This window comes from Larimichthys crocea, chromosome XVI (genome assembly GCF_000972845.2).
Source record: "Larimichthys crocea isolate SSNF chromosome XVI, L_crocea_2.0, whole genome shotgun sequence".
Taxonomy (NCBI): domain Eukaryota; kingdom Metazoa; phylum Chordata; class Actinopteri; family Sciaenidae; genus Larimichthys; species Larimichthys crocea.
Genome location: NC_040026.1, coordinates 20684168 through 20700463, shown reverse-complemented (window position 1 = coordinate 20700463; position 16296 = coordinate 20684168). Strand labels below are relative to the sequence as shown.

General features: G+C 44.7%; 1 long non-coding RNA gene across 1 annotated transcript in view; it reads left to right on the top strand.

The window, feature by feature from the left end:
• Positions 1-16296, top strand: part of LOC113747898 (uncharacterized) — a 144374-nt gene that overhangs the window by 3256 nt on the left and 124822 nt on the right. The gene's annotated exons all lie outside the window — the stretch shown is intronic.

Sequence of the window (16296 nt, the reverse complement as noted above, 5' to 3'; positions counted from 1 at the left end):
ACTTATCCCCCAATGGAAAAATGTAACGCACAAAGTAAACAGCAGTCCAGTATTACTGCACACGATACGACGCTGTGCAAACAGAGCTATCAGTATCCATCGAAGCAGAGCAGCATGTGGTTTTCGAGCACCCACCACCCCTGCCTTCCCCGTCCACATGCAGGTAGCGACTTGCTTTTCATCAGGAATCATGGTTGATATTCACAAGTCTGGAGCTGGATAATTGCTCAGCTGGAGCACTGAAAGACACACCGGAGAGGAAGACAAACAGGATGTGGTGTGAATGATGGAAAAAAAGAAGCTCAGCTTGGCAGGTTGAAGTGGAGCATGTTCTATTGGCGAGTGCCCAGCTTGTCCCCCTGAATCCAAGCCCACCTGTATTAACTCATGACTAACCTGATTAACCTGTTCATGGATCCGACAGATGCAGATACAGGAATGATAGATTTCTGGGCCGGCAGCCAAGCGAGCCATCTTGAAGGAAATGGTTTGTGTAATTAACAGAGAAGCTCAGCGGAGTGACAGGGGGTAATTGTAGCGTTTGCAGATGATGTCTTATTGTCATCGAGGGTACCTCCTGGGCTGTTATGGGTACAGTCAGCTGCTGCTTTGGGCTTTGGGATGGGAACAGACACCTGGCAGCACTAGACACGCGAACCCCCTATTGACTCGTCCCATTCAGCGCCTCCCTCCCCTTCTCTGATGCAGACCCCCTTCTCCCCCTTCCCCTCCCATCCCTTGACACCATACCTCCAGAGCAGGTTGCTATGTGGTGTGTTTGATCATATTAGCTTCAAGCTGCTGCAAAGCAATTGCGCAGTATCCAAACAGGCTTGTCACAATGTCTGGAAACATGGCAGGAGGGGCTTTGGGGGGCGCGGCATTAAAAATTTAGTTGTCTAGCTCAACATGCGGCAGCTCTTTAAAAAGACGGTGGCTCGGTGGTTGGCTTCACACGCGATCTTGCACTTTTGCCTGTGCTGCACCCCTTGTTTAGGTGCAGGTTCTCTCAAATTACCTACATGGTTGCAGATATTTCGGGGTTTTCTTCCCAGGTTTTAAGATCTTTAAGTTGAATTTCAGTTAGAGGTCATCACGGGTCCCCAACGTGACCAAATCCAGGACTCCAGTTGGGCTGCGCAGGGTGCTGTTGGAGAAAATGTGGTTTTTGAGGCTGTTGCCGTCAATGGTGTTCTCTCTTTGTCAGGGTGTGTGTGGGGTTTAAAACACTTCGGATTGCGTGTTATTATCTGCAGGTCCCTTTCTGAGTTTGTTCTGGTTACCCCTCGATAATTCATAGACCTTGAGATCAGAGATGCTTGTCGGAGCTACTTTCTGTAACAATGCAGTCCCCATAAAAACCACTGACAGCAAGTTCAGTGAATCATCCAGCATAATGGGCGTACTGTTTCTGGGGGAAAAAAACATGTTACTGTTGCATAAATTTCAAAATGAAAGCCAGTTTTTCATACATTGGGTGAACTGACTCTGGACCTCGGGTCAGAGGCTATTGGCAGAAGATATAAATGACAGAAAATAAACACAGCATACAGTAAATTTAGACTTACATATACATATATATGTGGAATTAGGTTAGAAAGAAAGATAAAGAAAAGTCTGTACACATCTATAAAGGAAGAGTTGTCTCAGTGGAATTCCCCAGATTCTACAAAACGGAGATCAAAAAGTGACCGACTGCTTCAGAGGAAGTCGTTTTTCAGATTGTGAAAGTGTGTTTTTAAATCCATACTTAGATCCTAAAATGAATTAACATGAAAAATCTAAACTGGTTTCAGAAGGATGTAAAGGTCTGCTACATGCCGAATAAAGCCGCTACATCTTAGGGCCTCATTGGATCATGCTCCTCTCCCCCCTCCTCTCTCTTTCCACTGTTTCCTCTGTCTGACAGATGTCAGACATGCTGTGACAGGCCCAGCCCCAGAGTTATGGCAGGAGGAAACACGGGGATCAAGAGGGAGTCTATCTTATCACCGCAGGTATAAAGGGAGATTAGCCGACGCACCTGAGGAGAACTCCGTGCTGGTTTACACGGGGGTAATGACCGGTTAAACAAAGGTGGTGTTGCGCTGGGGCCCTGTTCAGCTGCCCTATCAGGTTTGCTTCCCCCAGATCAGTCAATTACACCTCACGTCCGTCGCCTTTATCCAAGCCAAGATCAGGTTTGGTCTTGTTCTCCTCTTAATGCTCCGGTCCTTTCATAAATAAAGGGGTGAATTTGGATATCACAGGAAACTCCAGGATCATGTTGTATGTAAAACATAAATCTCCTCATTAATTATAAATGCAGTGATCGAAGAGGAAGAGACAGATTTTTTTTGTATTTGCATGTTTGGAACCTCAGAGGAACAGACCCAGACGTGTTACATCAGTACTAGTTTGCCTCCCGCTCTGTCGTGTCCTCTTATTTATGTTTGCTCGATGTCTGTGCCGTTTCGTGACAGGGTATCTGACGGGAATAGTGTGTGCTGCACAAGTGTAAACCCTCCCTTCTGGTCACACCAAGCCCCTGCTGGCTCTATAGATGAGTCTCTGTTACCAGCAGGCGCAGGAAGCATTGCAAGCTGGCTCACACACCTGTCTCTCTCACGGCGGCCAGGTTTTTTTTTGTTGTTGTTGTTGTTATTATAAAACGAGGAAATGTAAAGGTAGACTGGATGGCAGGTGGGCTCCGCTGATGAAAGAGAATGAATAAAACAACTGTATGTCAGACAGATGTTTTTCACCTGCGAGAGCTGCAAGAGTGGATCAGCGCCGCTGCTGCTGCTGCTGATTTTTATGGTGTCTGCTTTTTCTATTTGTGTTTGAGTGATTTGATCGTTCCCAGTTTGTGTTAAGCGTCGGTGTGCAGTCCATTCCGACTGCGGAAAGAAAGCGCTGCTTTTCTAATGTGTGATTTATTTGCCTTTTAAATCATTTTTATAGCTGCTACCTTGTTTGTGCGCCACCCGAGCCCATAAGTAACGTCGTTGTTGTTCTATGTGTTGCACGCGTGCTGCATGCTGCGTACACAGCAGCTCTCGGCATCCATACAAGGCGGTTATACAATACTGGTGTGACATGCAGCGTGCAAACACGTGTATGCATTTGTTTCTATGTGCTTATCAGTTAGTGGGAACAAAATCCATAAATTGGCATCATATGTGTCCTATAATAAACTGTTTCGTCAGCCAAAGCTGAAACTAGCTCGACCTGCAGAAACTCTGCTTTGCAGAAGAAATAATTTGGCGTTTGTTTACTCTGTAAGCCAATAGCTTTACTTACTTACTTCGACTGACCAGCTCAGAAAACCACACCGTCGACTCGAGACATCTCTTTTTCCTTCTTGGGTGTTGAACTGAAAACATTCAGGCCTGTTTGTGCACAGCCGGTACTACTCTGGCTCTCCATGATGATTTAATTTGTGACAGAAGTAAGGCCCACCATCAGCAACAACACTGCAGGTACATTTCTGTCAGTTTTTATGCATTTTTTTTTTTTTTGTGGGGGAAAAAAAAAAGCTAGACAAAGACAAAATGTAGCACTTTGGCCGAGAGGGAAAAGTTGGCATAGTTGGATGAAAGGCTGATGGACAGGCTGAGTTTTCAAATACAACTTAATGTTGTGCTCGCTGTGTCTGCTTCATGTTTATGTCAAGCTGTCACATTCGCCGTATCACGGCTCCGCTCGCCAAAAAAATAAAAAATAAAGAATGTAAAGAGCTGGAGTGTCCAGATTGGACCATGCATGCCTCCCCACCCTCTGTATCACCATGACTGCTGATAAAAACACAGCAGGGTACGCTGCAAGTCAAATCTTTAGTTATATAACCAAAATCACAGTTTGCACTCAGGGGTCTTCATAATCTGTGCAACGTTCAACACCTCCTGTCCATAGACGCTTGATTTGGGAAAGGAAACCTCAGGAAGTTCCACTTCCAGACATGCAATAGATGCTGATTTTACAGAACGAACCAACAAAATCACAAGTTGTGATGACAGAATTGGTGATACCTGCGAGACGATGATTTAAAAGAAGACATGCACGTGCCATCTTCAGGGTTCCCACACCTTTTTCATGAACAAATTCAAGCACTTTTCAAGCACCTTCAAGCACCAGTTTTTCCATTTTTCCAGCACCTTTAAATAGGTAGCCTACTAGTTGTGTTTGCCATGATGGTCATGGGAAGCGCAGCGGTGCCACTGTATGGCATAATAATATGGGTCTAATTAGCATTATTTCATATGGTGGTAGATTGACTGTTTTGATTTTTAACTAATTGTGAATTGGCTTGTATTCTCAGCTTGTGAGCGGTGTATTGTGTAACTACCATAGCGCAATAACAGTGACAAATGCCTGAAGGGGGCTAAAGTATGTCTATCAGCAGACGAGTAATTTCTTTTCAGTGTGTGGAAACCTTTCACAGCAAGGACCATCACACAGACCCAATCCACACTTACTGCCCCTGTCCATTAACAAGATACATGCTAGTGCTGCTTGATGATCAACCAGTATGCTTTGCTTTGTACCAGCCCCAGGAAGACAAAATACAGACAAGAGACACTCATGATTTACTGGAATGTAATGTATCAGGTGTCGATAGTAGTCTACTGTTATTTCTCGGCAGAACACCAAGCGAGTATGATAACTGAGTTCTGCATGTAAAGGCATCGGATCAAGCGCGTAGCCGCTTAGGAAACATTTTTGTTTTCTCTTGGTTTATTGAGATAGACATCACACAAATTTCAAGCATTTTCAAGCACTTCACAAAAAATTCAAGCATTTTCACAACCTTGAAAACACTGAATTGAAATTCAAGCATTTTCAAGGAATTCAAGCACCCGTGGGAACCCTGCATCTTAGGTGAGGAGGATGCATCTGAGTCCTGTTTCTGTTGTCACATCCTCCTGGATATATGTGCGTAACATTTTAATTGAAACTTAACCTGACGCAACAGGCGAAAAAAAGCAAAATCTGCTTCAACATCGAGAAACTAAATTCCGCACACCTCAGTGTAAATGTGTCTGTAATAAGGTCCCTATGCACAGCACAGCCCTGCATCCTCCTGTGCTGTTTGTTTGCACCAACACATCACTTGTGAGTGCCAGTTCCGATGTGCCCATGCACGCTTGATGATGGGCCGCATAAGTAAGGGGGGGGTGGAGACAGTGCTGTGTGTATGTGTGTTTTGATTACTGCAACCACCCCCAACCCCCGCTGAGGACACTTAAATGTGGTCAGACACACGCCCGACTGATGGCTGAGGACACTTAAATGTGGTCAGACACACGCCCGACTGATGGCCATCAATAATGCACGAGGCGGTAAGATCCGGCAACCCGCGTTATCATCAGGGGACAATTGGTCTGTCCCTGCTGGAAGCCCCTCCATTTCTGCAGACGGATGGCTTCAATTTCCGATCTGATGAGGGAAGAAAAGAAGAAGAAGAAGAAAAAAACAAAAAACAGAACCCTTCCATTGCCAGACTAGCCTGGCCCAGGTCTATGAGTGAGTATCATCGTCCCATCTAATGCCTGATTATTAACATTAGGGCCCTGCATGAGACAGCCTGTGTGTCTGTGCTGGAAAAATGGGTCTTGATAATGGTTAAAGCATTCACTTAACAGATGAGGCAATATCTCACAGTTTGTCAGCAGGGGTCCTTGCCCAGCTGTTGGTATGATAATGTGTAGGAGAGAAAGATGCTGCTGTGTGTGTGTGTGTGTGTGAGAGAGAGTAGGAGGCAAAGAGAGTGTCAGGGAAGTGGGGTGTCAATTTGTTTGTGATCAGAGCGAGGGAAATCTAAAAAAAAGGATTTCAGCACATCGTTTCAGCTTCAGTGGTGTTTGCATCTAATGGTTATCATTCTGTCATCAGGATTTATCAGTTTATCTGATATCAAAGAAGATAAAAACTCATATGAAAGGAGATTTTTCGAAGTCAGACAGAGGAATGTCTGGGAATCTTTTAAACTAGACTCGTGCGTCTGATATATATGTTTTTTTTCCCGAAGGATATTTTCTCCTTTTGTCAAAGCCGGTTGTGGTTGCACGTTGCGTGCGTCTGTGCATCAAAGAAGGAGAAGAAGAAAAAAAGAGGAAAATGTGGGCATGCCTACGTGTGTGAGGGCGTACGCGTGGGCACACGTGCACGTGTGCACAGCAGCGTTTCCACATGCGGCCTGCGCTGGCATCACCGTAAACCGCTGCCTCTGCCTTCGGGGAGAACAGAGCTGCATTTCATCTTTGTTTAGGTGATGTCACATTCAAGACTTCAACCGTAATGCTTCCAAGTGCTTGCACACAGTCAATAGCTACCACTCTTTTAGTCTGGAAACCATTGCCCCTGCCACTTCTTCCTGCTGGTCCATGACCGACGGCCCACTCGCAGCCCTAATCAGGCCTTGATGAGAGCGGCTCCGGCCTACCGCCCAGCGTTCCTGCATGGCTGAGGGGCTGTTTGAGGTGGTTTGCTGGTGATGGAGGTGGTGGAAACTCCTTCGCCACTATGCCTTCCCAGTCCCTGGCATGGAAACGGGCCCCATTTTGGGGTTTTCTCCTCTGGAGACGCGTGGACGAAGTAGACGCGGTGGCAGTGCGGGTACACATGTGGCGGCGAGATGGTCAATGAAGAGAAGAATGGAGACATCGCAGGCTGAGGCAGTTTTTTCCTGCGTATATTTTCCCCTCTCCTTAATGACTGTTACATCAATTGCCTGCATCACTGCAGCGTTTGAACGTCACTTACAGTTTTAAGGTCAGTACATTAGTGTGATAAATTTATTCATAGCCTTCTTCCAGCCCCGGGGGCTGGTGGGCATCTTCTTTAATAAGACGCTGACATCTGTCTGCTGAGATTGCCCACTGAGCATCATCTTCCACAAATGGGGGCCAGAGACCCCGAGTAGTGTGTGTGTGTGTGTGTGTTTGTCATTGTTTCTGCAAACACACACACACGGTAATATTTGGCTGGATGTCATCAACGCACCATGAACACAGGAATGAAACGAACACATTAGCTCAAGTCATTGAGCAGCCTGCCGCCCATACCGAGTCATACCTGTACTTAACGTCTCGTCCACCGCGTGGCTGCTGATTCTTCCCATGATATTGAATACTAATGCTTTTTTTTTTTGCGCTCCGGTACACACACGTGTAACATGCCATCAACAAGTCATTTGAAACATGCGATCGCTTCATTACATGGTAGATTTTATTCCGTCTTCACACGGCACCCCTCCGCCTGTATAATTGCCAAGACACTGGAGGCGGCGTTTCAGAGCGGACGTTAGTACGCCGTATGTGAACGGCACAGATAAAAGGCCATTCTTCTTCTTTTTCTGTCGTTAGATACCATTCTGATCAAACGACTGAGAGTCGTGGATAGTTCACCAGACTAAATTTATCCACTCCAGGTTTGAAGCCTGGTTCAAACGTTCTTTTTTTTGTCTTCGGGGCAAGAGTTTCTTCACGCTAGTTAAAAGACAAGAAAAATCAAATGGGGACGGTGCATTTGATTCTAATGCTTTTGATAGTATCTGCATCACAGAGAATTGGATCATGTCACCGTGCATGTGCGAGTGTGACGGCTGAGGATGTAAAGAAGGCACAGAAAGTGGAAATGCTGCAGCTTCTTAGGCAAAGGAAGCCAGAGATACTGCTGCTGTCAGTTAACGTGTAAGTTAAGCTGCTAGGTTATGCTGTTGTATTTTTTTTTAATTTAACAAATCCCATGAAAACACTCAAATTAATCCTACAAACAAGTTATTGTCTGTAGCAAGAGAGCCTGATACAGCTTATTCCTCTGTGCCACAGACCTCGTTGTTTCATGCAAGCATTCATGCAACAAATTAAACAACAAAATGTGTTGTTCTGTCTGCGCCCTCCGGAATGACACAAGTGTTTTATGGTGCGCCTATTGGGAGCACGGCATCAAGTTATTTGTGCCTTTCAAAAGTGTTACAAAACACTGTTAAAGAATTAATCAGTTTACGATGCTGCATCCGTTTGGGTTCAAATTAAAGGCACCTTCGCTGTCGTGGTTACAACAACAAACCCGTGGCTGATTGCGGTTTCCAAACGATGATGGTCAAGCTTAAAAAGTCCAACACTGATTGACTGAAAGTCTCATCCGTCCACCCCCGACCTCGAGTTTGTTGCTCTATAATACCGTCACCTTACATCCTGCTTTGCTCCTGACATGATGACTGTGGTGAATACAGAGCTTTGTCAACATAATCATACTGCAAGGCTTGATAGAAACTGTTGCCAATGGCAACCATTTTGAGAAACTGGCAACCAATTCTTGCCACTGATGGTAACCTCTAAATAATGCGGGAAAACAGCAAAACATGCAACCCAAAATAGATACATTTTTAATATTGGTTGCGATAGAGATATTTAAATATGACTTGAACCAGACAATACTGTACCTGCGTCACTCACCTTCAGATAAAGCACAAACTACAATACATAAATACCTGACCTGCAACTGCAGCGACTTCTCTTAATTACTCAAAGTTGGTGACTAGAAATGGCAACCATATTTTCAGTTTCAGCAACCAAAAGCTGACTTTTAATAGTTAGTGATGCGTTCTGTAAGACTGATACTGTTGCGAGGACTGTCTCCTTTTCATTTAGATAGATAAATATAAGATAAATATGTCTTTATTTAGTCACCGTTGTTTAAAAGATCCAATCAGAGCAAAGGCAGTACTGTGCTGGTTTGGTTTTGAGGTGTACCCACTGCGATTTCACGTAATCCCAACGTAGATCCACCAACGTTCAACCTGAGCAGAGGTTCAGTCTTCCTTTTTAAAAACCGAAAACCCTTTCAGTGTCCTAACCGATGGTACTAAACCAGCAAACTCGTCCCAGTGGAAAGCAAGTCACATGGCGCAAACATAGCAGCGCTAGTCACATTTTTAGAAGCATGTTAAAATTTTAATGTGCTGTTTTTAAGATGACAGAAATACCATTAAACTTATACTAGATGGAATTGTGTAAATAAAGAATAAAAAACTGGCATTAAACAGTATCTGTACACTGGGTATAAAAAAACTGAGAGTCCAGCTGCAAACTTGGAGAGGACGGCAAGGAGAGCAGACTAACCTCAGCGCTGCTGAAGTCCATGTCCTTTTTAATAAGTGCCAATAAAAGCAAACGGCCAGACTGCTGATATAACCGCTTCCATTCGATTGTCCTCCAGCAGAGCTAAAAAGGTGAAGGAGAGAGCGAAAAAGTGTGGGTGGTCTTTTTTATGGGTGTCAGGGGATGGTATTGTAACCTGCATAAAATGTGTCCCTGGCAGAAAAAAAAAATAAAATCACCAATGAGGGAAGATGTGTTGCTATGCATATTTTACAGCTGCTAGAGAGTGCACAGAGTTTACAAGGGTGCAAGTGGTGAGAAGACGTGTTGGAGGTGCCTCCTGATTTCCTTTTTTTTCCCCCTTCCAGGGTGAAGTAGATAGTATGAGAAGTGGTTAAGCCAAGAGAGAGAGAGAGAGAGGGATGAAGAGAAAAAAAGAAGGGCATTAAAGAGAGTGCAAAAAAAGTGGAATGGGAAATTGGGCGTTGAGAGTCTGGAGGACAGAGTCTGCAAAACCCTTTTCCCTCCACGCTACCATATTCTGTCCATTAGTGTGAGTGGTGCTTTTCCACACTGTGGTTACCTCTCTCTTCAGGTTGACTTATCCCTCTCGAAGTGGCGGTAAGGGGGCGAAGGCAGCAGATGGAGAGAAAAATGGAAGTGATGGAGGCAGAGGTGGGTGGTAATTAGAAACATTTCTGTCATCGGAGGGGTTATCCGTCCATCTTTCCCGCTGGTCCGCTTTTTGATACCGGCGAGCTTTCGCGGAGAGAAATTACCCCCGCAGCCAATTAAAGGGCCTTTCTCTCTCTGCCTGATAAGAGGGCTATTAATACTGTGGCAATGGTTGGCACTTAACCGGCAATGAATGCCCGTCGATGAGCATTGAAAGTTTATCAACTGCAACCCGGGCTCCACTCCTTTCTTTCTTCTAGAGAGAATTAACTGATACCACGAGGGGCTAAGCTCCAGGCGTCTTATCAACTGATTACTCACTAAAACCATCAAGTCCATTTTTAATGGAAAGAAGGGGAAGAGTTGTTTCTACGGCAAAGTATAAAAACAGCTGTGGGCGACCGATGTCTTGAGCGCCGCCGTAAATTATGACAACCGTGAGTTATAATCTGAAGCTGGCTGGATCGAGGCGCCGTGCGCGGAGACGTACGTGGTGAGGGATTCTACCTCACTCCAGGAATGGACAGGATTGTTCAACAAGACTTTTTCTTAAATATCTGTCTCTGTTTTGTTCTTTGCCACAGAGTAAGAGCGTGTAGGAGTGCGCATATAGCTCGAATTGGACACGCGCCAAACGCTAACAGCACAATAAAATAACGTCGAAACATAAACGCACAAACTCACATTGTGTTTGACAGACATTTCTATAATAGCGTCCTAAAGTGTTATTCAGCTACTTTGACTGCACAGGCTTTCATTAAAATTTCATTGTTATATAACTCAACAGCAAAGAGACACATGCACTGAAGTCCATACTGTAGATCCTCACTGTATGTATGCTACCACTTAAGGGGGGAAAAAAATGTGAGGCTGTTTTCTTCTTCTGGCGCTCCGTTTGTTCTGTTTCACTCGGCTACTTGTCTGTAGGCAATTAGATCTCAAACAAACCTCAGACGCTTCCAGCGCTCCAGTGTTTATGCTATCGAAAGTCAAAGCAAAAAATTACAACCGATAAAACTGCATTCCAGAGCTACTTCTTGCTCCACGTGTAAGAATGATGTTTGTACTCAGTACTCTTTTTGAAATTGAAATGAATTACTGACATTACCTCATTACAGAGGCAAGAATCTGACAATACAGCAAGTTACCTTTGGCTTTTACACATCGTGAGCCACATAACAGAAAAAGCTAATGGATGAACATTAGTGGATGGATATTTATCGCCCTTGACTTTCATGCAGGAAATCAGAGTTTGGATCCTGTCACAGTCCAACGAAGAAAACTACAGCTTATTCTATTTTCTCAGCTTCATCTTCATTGGGTGCATCAGTTATGATGATACTCGCTGAGGTAATTGCTACGGTCTGTGGAGACTTAACAAAGCAACAGATATGAAATTTACAGGTTGTAAACAGTGTTCCAAAATTAGACTAGTTAAACTAACTTGGCAGTTCGTTTTCAACCGGTCTAATTGATCTGAACTAATTCTGTTGCCCTGTTGGATCTGCTCTTCAAACCCGATCCCTGACTCATGGAACCGATGGCCAGAGCTATGAAATAAACCAACCAATTTTCCTTGAACCCTGAAGCCAACTGCACTGTAGAAATCCACAATTTTTGAGACAATGGCAGTGCATGTAATGGGACATCATTTAATGAGGTGTCCTGGTGGCCCAGTGGTTACCGTGCAACCACAGCGACCCAGTTCAACTGAAATCCCCCTGAAAACCCAAAAGTGAACAAGCAAACAAACAAACAAACAAAACAAAGACACTCATTAAATATGATCTGCAGTTTTGCAGAATCATCCAATACAATGTGTGATTGGGTTTGAACAAAGGCAGGTTTCATTTTTTGCAAATTGAATCAGGCAACATCCACCAACATGATGTTAATTTAACTTGCTATTGTGGTTTTGGCCGCTGCAGACAGTAAAAGCTCATTGTATGACATAAAAAATTGTCCTTTAATCCTTTTTAATACGTTTACGTTTTCAGTGCAGGGAGGCAAAAGGACAAGAACTGCTAATTCATGAGCCGAGCATGTTGAGCTCCGTGACACAGGACGTTTTCCTGTGGGAACGTCCGCACTGAAATATCCCCTCACAGTTCTGTCAGTCACTTTGTACTCATGGGGTCGGTCCACGCCTCTTCTCAGCTGCTACAGACATGAACAAATGAGTCCAGATGTAACAGCCCCATCAAGACGGAGCAAGGTGGGATGTGTGTTGCCTGTATATATGTACGTATGCAACCTGTCGCTGCGTGCACGCATGCATACGCGCACCAAAGCGTGCACGTGAGTGAGGGAATGAGGCTAGCCTTGCAAACTTGCTGTGAGAGAGAGAGAGAGATGCTCTCAGTGAAAGCAAGAGTGCCCCCTTTTTAAAAGAGAGGAGAGGGAGGTGAGAGACGGAGCTCAACTGTACATTTGCGGATGAAAATTTCATGACGCTAAATCTAGACAGACTTTTAGTGTCAGTCAGGATTACGGCAGCAGCCCGAACACTCATGAATTATTAAACCGGGAGAGAGATCCCTGGGTGCTCGGACGAGTAGCAGATGAGACGGAGAGAGAGAGAGAGAGGACGGAGAAAGGTGAGAGGAGGAATCAAGATAGAAGTAAATAAATAAACGGATCAATGCATGCGAAAAGCAAATAAAGCCAGCACGCTTAGCTTTAGAGCCGAGTTGCACCTCCATAGGTGGTGACTGCGAAGGGGGGGCCACGGCGTTTGGCATGAACTCCCGGCTCCTCTGGAATATGTCAGCGCCTGTCTGCTCAGCTTTCACACCATAAGCTCAGTGTGACAAGATGAGGAACTTGGGAGTGCTTGTGCCCATAAATTGAAGGCGGGGTGGGGGCTGGCAGAGAAGATGTGTCTAATACAGAAACCTGTGCTGGAGAGGAGAAGATCACAGTGCGGTGCCATGACAACCAGCCGGTTATCTGAACTGTAGCTCTGAGTGTGTTTGAAGTTAATAGAGGAAATGTGCTGCCAAGGAGTTAAAACTGGTGTTTTTGAGATTCAGCGCCCCGCAGTTTCAGACTGTGGTGAACGTGTGTGCGCATGACAGCTGTACACATGTGTTTGTTATGAATATATTGCATGCGATTAAAGACTCGTGAGGCGTCATGCAAGCAAGTGCAACAACACAAGGCATAGCAGCCAGCTAATATCACTTTTTTATTTCACAAAGCTCTCGCCAACGACAAAAAGTCAGTCCCAGGTTTACTCATTTGGTCGCTTCTTGCTCTTATTTAGAGTCTGCTAAGCCTGGTTGCGTTGTCCGATCGCTGAGCTCAGGTTCTGGCACGACACTGGCTCTGCATGGATAAAAACCGCCTTCGCCTGGTGGTCCAAAATTTGTTTTATTTTTTATTTTTAAATCGTTTACATTCTCTGCAGCCACACTTTGTTAGTTTCGACACCACCAAAAGTTTCGTCAGCCGTTGACCCGACGTCTCATTTCACCATTCATGTGCTTGTGCGTTCATTTCTGCAGAGGTGCAATGTTCTGAAGGAACGCAGGGTCGCCGTGATGTGCATACAAATGTGTAGTTAAAAGAGCCGGAAGGCTAATCCGCTAACTTAGACTGAAAATGCTGTTGACGTGTTGTTTTTCTGTCTGCACGAGTGTTTTTAAGATCCAACACCAGAACAAATAAAAATGCTTATTTCTATTTCTGTCTATTTTCCATCTTGTGCAGGCCACTTGAGTCAGCTGCTTTACGTCATGCCCAACAAGAGGCTTTTCCACTAAGTGTTTTTGGTCTTATTTGCGTCGTGAAGAACATGATGTGCCGGTAAATCAGGATTCTCAGAAACGGATCAGATCATGTGGAAACTCCACCATCGTTCCACAACTTAGGACAAGACATGATTTGTTGTTTTTAGCAAATTATCAAGCAAGTTTCCAGTTTTTCAAATATGAGTAATTGCTGTGTGTTTTTTAATTTATAGTTTTGTCGTTCTTGTAACGCAGTTGGAAGACGTCACCCTCGGCTCTGGCCAAAGAGGAACAAAACAGAAACGCTGTCATATTTAACTGCCTCGCTGTCTGCCCGAGGCCTGACTTGCAGGCTCTGCAAACAGGGAGGGTAAATTAAGACATCGCTGATACCTCGAACAGCTAAACAAATATTGTGGACAGCCGCACCGCTCCCCTACTGTCCTTTGCTATGCCACACAGCCAAAACCAGGTGAGCCGACACCCCCGTATCTCTCTCACTGCTGGAATGTCAAAGGGTGGACTGTTGACCCAGACGGACCTGCCACTCAGTGTGTGTGAGAGAGAGACAGTGTGTGTGTGTGTGTGTGTGTGTGTGTGTGTGTGGTATAGGGGGGGGTCTGGCAGGCTTTTACCACCGTCCTCCCCAGGCTCCCCGTCTGCTGTTCCCTTGGTGGCGGTGGCATGCCAGCAGAGAGGGGACAGATGCAAAGTCTGGCTTCTGGTTTCCACTGTCACTACTGTATCTTTTTCTTTTCCCCCCTCCCTCTGTTAACAGACATTCCTCCTATTCTTCCCACATTTACTCCGACTCCTCTTTTCACTACTCACTCGCTCCCCTCGGTGCTGCAGGGATTCTCCTGGGGAAAGAAAAAGATGTGGGTCGGGTTTCCAAAGCGAACCAGTCCCCTCGCTGTGTTTGCGGGCTGTCACTTTTTGTCTGTCGGCGTGTGCATCCTGAGTAAACACTGAGGGCAAACATTTCAAGTTGTGGACTTAATTAAAACGTGGACAGTTACTGACCTTTACCCTTTATGCTTAATAATGAATAACGATTCTGTTAAGACATCCAATGACAACAAACAGAAACACAGTATTTTTAGATTTGGAGGAAATATAATTTGATATTGTTGCTCAGTATTTAAACTTGTTAACTCCAGAGCTGCAACTAATCATCAATAATAATAATTATTATTATTCTTACTTTGCTCCATAAAATGTTAGAAAACAGTTAGACCATTACAATTATCCAGAGCCCAAGATGACGTCTTCCAGTTGGCTGTTTTGTCTCCAAAACAGTCTGAAACACGAGTATATTCAATTTACAGTGACATAAAACAGAGAAAAGCTGCAAATCCTTGTGTTCTTGGAAGCTGTAGTCAGGAAACAATAATCGGCTCAGTTTCAGCTGTAGCTGATGCCATGCAGCGAACTTTTGCCGTTTATATAAATCTGATTTATGATTTCCCATCGGCTGAAATGTACAGCTTTGCCAACTGCCATTCATCCGTCCATATGGAGGTCACTGGAGGTGTTTTAAAGACGAGCACAGGATAGTCTGCGTTCTCCTAACAGGGCGTAATCCTGCAGATAAATCCAGAAGCCGACCCGCGGAGCACCGGTGCTTGAGATGCACGGGGCACACACGTGTGTGGATCTCTTGCCATCTGCTATGCTGATCATTAGAGAGGATGTCACACTGAGCTGGGACCCTGCACGGATTTTTGCGTGCCCCTCTTCGAACGCCTCTCCCACTCAGTTATCCCTTTGTTGTCTTCGAGCTTAATTTCGGGGGCAAATATGAGATTGGTTTTGTGGGAGGGAGAGTTGATTGTTTTCGTTCTCAGCAAAGGAATCCCCATAAGATGCTGAGGTCATGTCACAAGACAGTGGGTGGGGTGGGGGTGGGTCCCTTGTGGCTTGGCATGAAAGGTCAGATGATGCCCGTCCTCATGTTTGTGCAGCACGCTTGCATATTTATTTGCATTTACATTTTTTTTTTGGAGCGTACTTTTGTCTCTCTGGTAATTTGCATATCCATAGCACACAGACAAGCCCCACACCACCTCCTCTGTTGTCTCTTAGTCTTTCCCTCCTTCTTCCATGCATGTGTTCGCCGAGCTACCAACCTCCTCACAGAGTCACAGAGACCAAACACCAGGACTTGGAGATCTCACACTCATGATGTGCATCACGCACCCAGAATAGCCAGTGAGAAAAAAAACCTGCGAAAAATATTATGGCACATATTATGTGATTTACATAAATCAGACCGTTATACATTTGCTGATCAGTGTTAATCATTACCCTGGTGATCAACAGGCCTCTGTGTGTGTGTGTGTGTGTGTGTGTGTGTGGTTGCATGTTCAGATAACAGAGATTCAATCTGTGACCTGAGGGACAGAGGGGGACTCTCTCTCTCTGGCTTCTGTTCTTCGTGCCCCTGCAGACCCAGCCAGGACCCTCAACAGCTTGGAAGATAAATATCTAATCAATATACAACTGCATTAGCATAGAAAACACAAGAGCAGGAAGCCTTAGAAATAAGAGCACTGAGCATTTAGACTAAAATAAATCTAAAAATATACTTCTACTCATTTTGGAAGAAACATTTATCTGACAGCTAACTTCACAAATGAAGCTTTTACAAGTAAAACTTGTATATAATAATAGAAATGTGTTTGTTTTTTCTTAATTCTCGAGCCATGAAATATTCTTGTTGCAGTAACAGCTTTTACAAACATGTTTTGTAAGAAAATATTAGCGTCAGATTCTAGTCAGGATTGTCTTCGTAAGACACTTCG